This window comes from Amblyomma americanum, chromosome 3 (genome assembly GCF_052857255.1).
Source record: "Amblyomma americanum isolate KBUSLIRL-KWMA chromosome 3, ASM5285725v1, whole genome shotgun sequence".
Lineage (NCBI taxonomy): Eukaryota > Metazoa > Arthropoda > Arachnida > Ixodida > Ixodidae > Amblyomma > Amblyomma americanum.
This window is the reverse complement of record NC_135499.1, coordinates 52,083,674-52,089,673: the sequence shown is the minus strand read 5'-3', so window position 1 is coordinate 52,089,673 and position 6,000 is coordinate 52,083,674.

Genomic DNA, 6,000 nt, shown 5'->3' with positions numbered 1-6,000 from the left:
GATCCCAAATTCAGCGAAATGGACCGCATCGTGGCCGATGAAGCGGTCCCTGCAGAGCGACCCCCCCCCTCACAACCGTCCACCAGCTCGGGAGGCCGCCCGGCGTCACAAAATGCAGCGCTTATATAGGGTTGAGGCCTAGAAGAGGGAGAGAGGAATGAAGAGGAGCCCTCGCAAAGCCACGTGACTTTTTCCGCGCAGGCCTGAGTGGTCAGTCTCGGAGGGCGGGGTTTGTTTTTTTTCTTTTTTTTTTACGCCGGGAGTTCGCGGAGGCTCGCGACGCATTTCCCGCCAAAACTCGGTATTCCTTTGTATGCATCTTCGGCTGTAGAAATGCAAGCAGAATCGCGCTTTTTGCTCGAAAGGAGCGTAATTCGCGTGCTGGATACACCACAGAGCACGAGGGACCACGGCTCGTACCTGTTGCGCGGGCGTAAGTACGTCCGCAATAGCTTTCTCTACGCGAACTATGTTTTTTTCTGTCGCTGTGGTGTCTCGTCTCGCTTCGTCCCCGTCTTTATTCGCGCTGTACCGCATTATGGAAAAATACCAACTAGCCCGATCTGCCACTATTGCGTGGTGTATGCTTGGCCTAATACTTGACTACGGGTAGTTTGTCTCGCGTTTATTGGCGCGTTGGACCACGATTCGAACGCGTTCCGAAGGCGAAAATACGTCCCCGAATAGCTTTCTCTGCGGCGGTTAATGAACAGGGCTCTGTGGCTGCATAAATGGGGCGCAGAAGCGCTGCACAACGATTCGAACGCGTTCCGAAGGCGAAAATACGTCCCCGAATCGCGTTCCGAAGGCGAAAATACGTCCCCGAATCGCTTTCTCTGCGGCGGCTGCAGAAATGCTCCAAAATAAGCGCGCACAAGACGCTGCACCACGCTTTCTATGCCCCTGCCGCTGCACGGCACAATAATGGATGCCCAGATACCGCTGTAAGCTCAATGGCGAGGCGGGAGGTTATAGAAAAGAAAGGAACGGAGCGAAGAGCGGAACGGCTGTGAAAGAGAAGAACTAGGCGAGGAGGCGGAGGAAAAAGAGAGATAGAAGGAAAGAGAAAAAAAAAGGCGAGGAGAGTACAGGAGGAGGAGAGAAAATAGAAGGAAAGGGAGAAAAAGAAGACGAGGAGGGTACAGGAGGAGGAGAGGCGCCGTTGCGAGAGGGGTTATGGAACGCTAACGAGGAAAATGCCCCTTGTGGAAGCGGCTTTGCTCTGCGTTGCCGGATGTCGTACCACATAGTCCATTCAAACCCACGCAGATCTTTCGGACAAAATGCTCTAAAACCATTCATACTGATGACGACTTTTAGGTCATTTAAAAAACAAAAACGAATTAGCGCAACAACACTACAGCTCCGTATTAGCAAACACCAGTCCTTCCCGCCATCCTGACCATGGAGGAAAAAAAAAAAAATGTTCCTGCCCGCCGCTCTTGATGGTACTGGCTAGTCTTTGGAGTGGCTACTTTTGACTAATGGTGCTGATGGCGATACTAGCTCCGAAACGCTTCCGGAAACGCGCGGCATTTGAAAAGGTTTGCGCCCGTGTAGACGACGCTCTGCGGTCACGGCGCTGCAGGGCCGACAAGAGGGAGACAATCCCTCTGGCTGAGCCCCTGGCCCGAGGTCCATGTCGATGTAAATAAAGTCCCCCCTCTCTCTCTCTCTCTCTCTCTCTCTCTCTCTCTCGACGCGTGTCGCGATGGTTTTGATAACGCAGCGCGGCATGCGAAGCATTCCGCGCTGTGTTCGGTTGTTGTTTGAAGAGGTTATTAATGGTCGTGGGGAACGGTCGAGCACCGGGTAAGTAGGGAAAGAGGGGGGGGGGGGGGGCGCAGCCCGGTAACTGCCTCCTTTTGCAGGGGTACACCGCTACTGAGCCGCGCGGGGACTGGGTAGAAAAGAATGAGCAGAGAGGGGGCAGGGAGGAAGCAAGGAACCCGTTTGGGCGCGCGTAGCGTTGCTGGCGGTGCGCTCACACAGCGCTAGTAGTGGCGCACGGCTTCGGTGGGTGACCAAAAGCGGCCGCAGATGGCCGCTTCATCGATGTAGCGGACCAGGTGGCGAAGGGCGCTGCGCGATCTGCAGGCAGAGGTGGCGAAGAAAAGCAGCTAACCCGCGATGGCGAACGGAAGCCGCAGCTCTCCATAAGCCGCGCGCAGGGCGGTTCACGCGCTCGAGGATGCGGAGCACTCACACAGCAGATGATCAACTGTCTCCAGCCTCATGGCACACTTCTCGAATAAAAAAAAAAAACTGTCTCCAGCGCGCCGCAGTCCGCGCAGAGGCCATCTCTTTCGCTTGCCTCAAATACGATGGCATATATATGTATACCCACGGTGGGGGATTGGCCAGGGTTTGGTGCAGATCCAAACAGGAAAAAACTCATCCAGGTTTATCTCAAGCGGCTCATAAGTATAGAGGAATCTTAGGGGGAAAAATCACGAATTTTGAGAGATCTTGAGGAAATCGGAATGAAAATCAAGGAAACAAAGCGGTGTGGTTTGAATAACTAAATTTTAAAGAAATAATCAGAAAGGAAGTAATTTTGAGAGAAAAGTGAAGGCATCGCGAAGTTAACACAAAAATCGCACCAGCTTTCGATGCTTCTCGTTTTTTTCCATGAGTAATTGCTTTAGCTTGAAACACGCGGGCTCTTCAAACAAATGTGTGTGTGTGTGTGTGTGTGTGTGTGTGTGTGTGTGTGTGTGTGTGTGTGTGTGTGTGTGTGTGTGTGTGTGTGTGTGTGTGTGTGTGTGTGTGTGTGTGTGTGTGTGTGTGTGTGTGTGTGTGTGTGTGTGTGTGTGTGTGTGTGTGTGTGTGTGTGTGTGTGTGTGTGTGTGTGTGTGTGTGTGTGTGTGTGTGTGTGTGTGTGTGTGTGTGTGTTGAAAGATGCCGTAAAGAGTAAAGTAATGGAGAAAGGTTAGCTGATCCTATGAAGTCCAGTAGTGGGCGATGGTATGGTCTTCAAACAGGAAGTGTTGGATGGGTGGATAGATGGTGGATGAACTCATAGAGCTATACCATGGATGAATTATAACTGCTTTATCTTTTGTATTGCGCTGCAGCTTGCGCCGCCCAGGAGACTAAATTGCAGTGTAACCAGAACAGAAAACGTTCGACAAAACAGTGTATGTGTTTTACCTGCATGCATCTCGATAACGTTGCTCACTGTGGCTTTCGCTTGAAGCTCGCGTCGCCCGTTTGAAACAGCGCCTGTTCTTTTCTCATCTGCTACCTACACCGACGAGAAGTGCGGTGAAAAACTGCAGTTTGCATACCACATCTTGTCAGAGGGATATGAGGTTGTAGTATTCAATGCATCTTCGGTACATTGTTCAAAAATGACAATTAGTCTTGCATTTGGCAGCTGTGCAGCCAGTGCAGGTAAAAAAGACCGACAAAGTTTTTTTACCGCGTATTAAAGGGACATTTATGCGTTCACGCATGTCCACAGAGATGAGCAGTTGCGTTGTTCAAATATGCCCTGTAAAATAAATATCTGTAACCGACCAATAGCACCAGCGCCTACTGGTTATTTGGCTCGGTTTTGTGGTTTATGAGGGTTCAAAGGGCCAAAGCGACTCAGGCAATAAGAGACCGCGTAGTGAAGGGCTCCGGAAATTTCGACCACCTGGGGTTCTTTAACGTGCACTGATATCGCACAGTACACGACCCTCTAAAATTTCGCCTCCACTGAAATTCGACCGCCGCCGCCGGGATCGAATCCGCGTCTTTTGTGTCAGCAGCCGAGCTAACCACTGAGCCACCGCGGCGGCCATGGTTTGTTTTTATAGGGTTTGCCGTCCCAAAGCGACTCAGGCTATGAGGGACGCCGTAGTCAAGGGCTTCTGAAATTTAGACCACCCGGGGTTCTTTAACGCGCACTGAAATCGCACAGTACACGGGCCTTAGCATTTCAGCTTCAACGAAATGCGACCGCCGCGGCCGGAATCGAATTCGCTTCTTTCGGGTCAGCTGCCGAGGACCATAAACATTGAGCCATCGCGGCGGCTAACAGGCTATTTGACCAACACACCCAATAGATTATTTGACCAATCGCTAATGGTACAATGTACAGATTGAAATTTCTGTGTTGTATGGAAAGTCAAATAAAAAGCAATAGAATCCAAACAGGACCCATATAGAACTAATAATAATCTGGTATTGGATCAAGTATACATATATTTCTACTAGAATGTTTGCCAGTTAAAATGAATCCGATCAAATGGCATACACTAGCGTTCATGCACCTAGCATATGTAACCGTCGAATGCACGTATAGTGCATTAATTTGACAACGCGCAATAGACATACCGCGCCATTATATACAATGTACACAGCACATGACGAGCGGTTTAATGGGCCGAAAGCACCTACGTTACATGAGCAGCGGGCGTTATAGTTTTCTCCAGGCCAGACTTTGAGAAAAAGAAAGGCGTGTAGCTGGTTCACTTTGTTAGTGGACGCCCCAAGCGCGCCACGACTGCCGGCAAAAACACGGAGTGATCAAGCTGTGTTCGTGGTGCGCTTGCGGTGCCCACCAACAAAGTGAACCAGCTACACGCCTTTACTCAAAAGCGAGAGAAGTTATATACCACTAATACGACTAGACTGGGAACAAGACTCTCTTCCTTGTTTTGTGCAAGCCGGCCCAGCTGGTTTACTGCGTGCGCCTATCACAGCCCCTTTACTCAGCCCTTCTTATTTCCCACTGCGGTGGCCCAGTGGATATGCTGCTCGGCTGATGACCCGAAAGACGCGGGTTCTATCCCAGCCACGGCGGTCGCATTTCGATGCAGGCAAAGCGACTAGAGGCCAGTGTGCTGTGCGATGTCAGTGCACGTTAAAGAAATCTAAGTGTGCGATATTATTCGAAGCCCTAGCTCCACTACGGCGTCCTTGGCCTGAGCCACTTTGTGACATTAAACCACAAAAGCGAAACAGAAACCAATTTTTTGCGGAGTCATGCACGGAGTCTTCCGGTTCCGGATTTTGTGGAGCTGTGCCGAGCGCGGCGCTGACAGCAGTGTTGCCTAGAGATGGGCAAAACGGCTCACTTCAGTGAGCGGCTCAGAACGGCTCCGCTCACTGAAGTGAGCCGGATCATTTGAACGGCTCACCCGCTCACTTGGGTCGCTCAGGAAAGAGCCGGGTCTTTTGAGCAACTCCTTTAAAGAACGAGTGAGCCGTGGTTCTTTCCTTTCCACTCCCTCTCTCCACAAGTGCGGCGCAGGGACCATCACTTTTTTTTTTCTTTTCCTTCCGCATGCCACCGGCTCCTTCAAGCGCGTCTCTAGCTCTTTATTTTTTTCTCTCCCTTGCTACCCCGCCTCATTCTCTCACTCTAATCCCCTCTCCCCCGCGACGTGGCTACCTTCATTGGTTATCGAAACTTAGGACGGGCCTCGAAATACGGCCGCTCTAACTTCTTTGTTTATAAAACTTACAAAAACGCAAGCAAATGCATTACAAATCACAAGTCGGTATTGCCTAGTTTAGCTAGAGGCTCCGTGCAGTGGCTTGTAATTCTGCAAATATTCCTAGGCTTTAACACGTGGGTCGATAAGTAAGGTAATTTAGTGTATGTTCTCTGTGTGAGAATTACCTTTTTTTAGTTACAGTTAGTTCGGCCGTCTGTGTGAGATCTGCTTCTGTAACTCAGTTTACCTTTGTACATTTATGTAGATATATTTCCTCTCTTCATCATCTGCATTCGACAATCGTCCCCATCTTCAAACACTGCCTGGAGAGGCCCTGTTCCCCTCTTAAGAAAAGGAAGAGACCATGCCTGAATTTACTACACGGCTATTTTACTGATGCATATATCGTTTTGTTTTCATGAAAGCCAAATAACTAGCAGGTTACACTGTCTGCTATAGAGTTTAGTTATTTGGCTTTAAAAAAACGATATGTGCATTAGTAGAATAACCGTACGTATTATAGGTATGTTTACTAATACCTTCGAAATGTTGCACCAGCTCACGATGC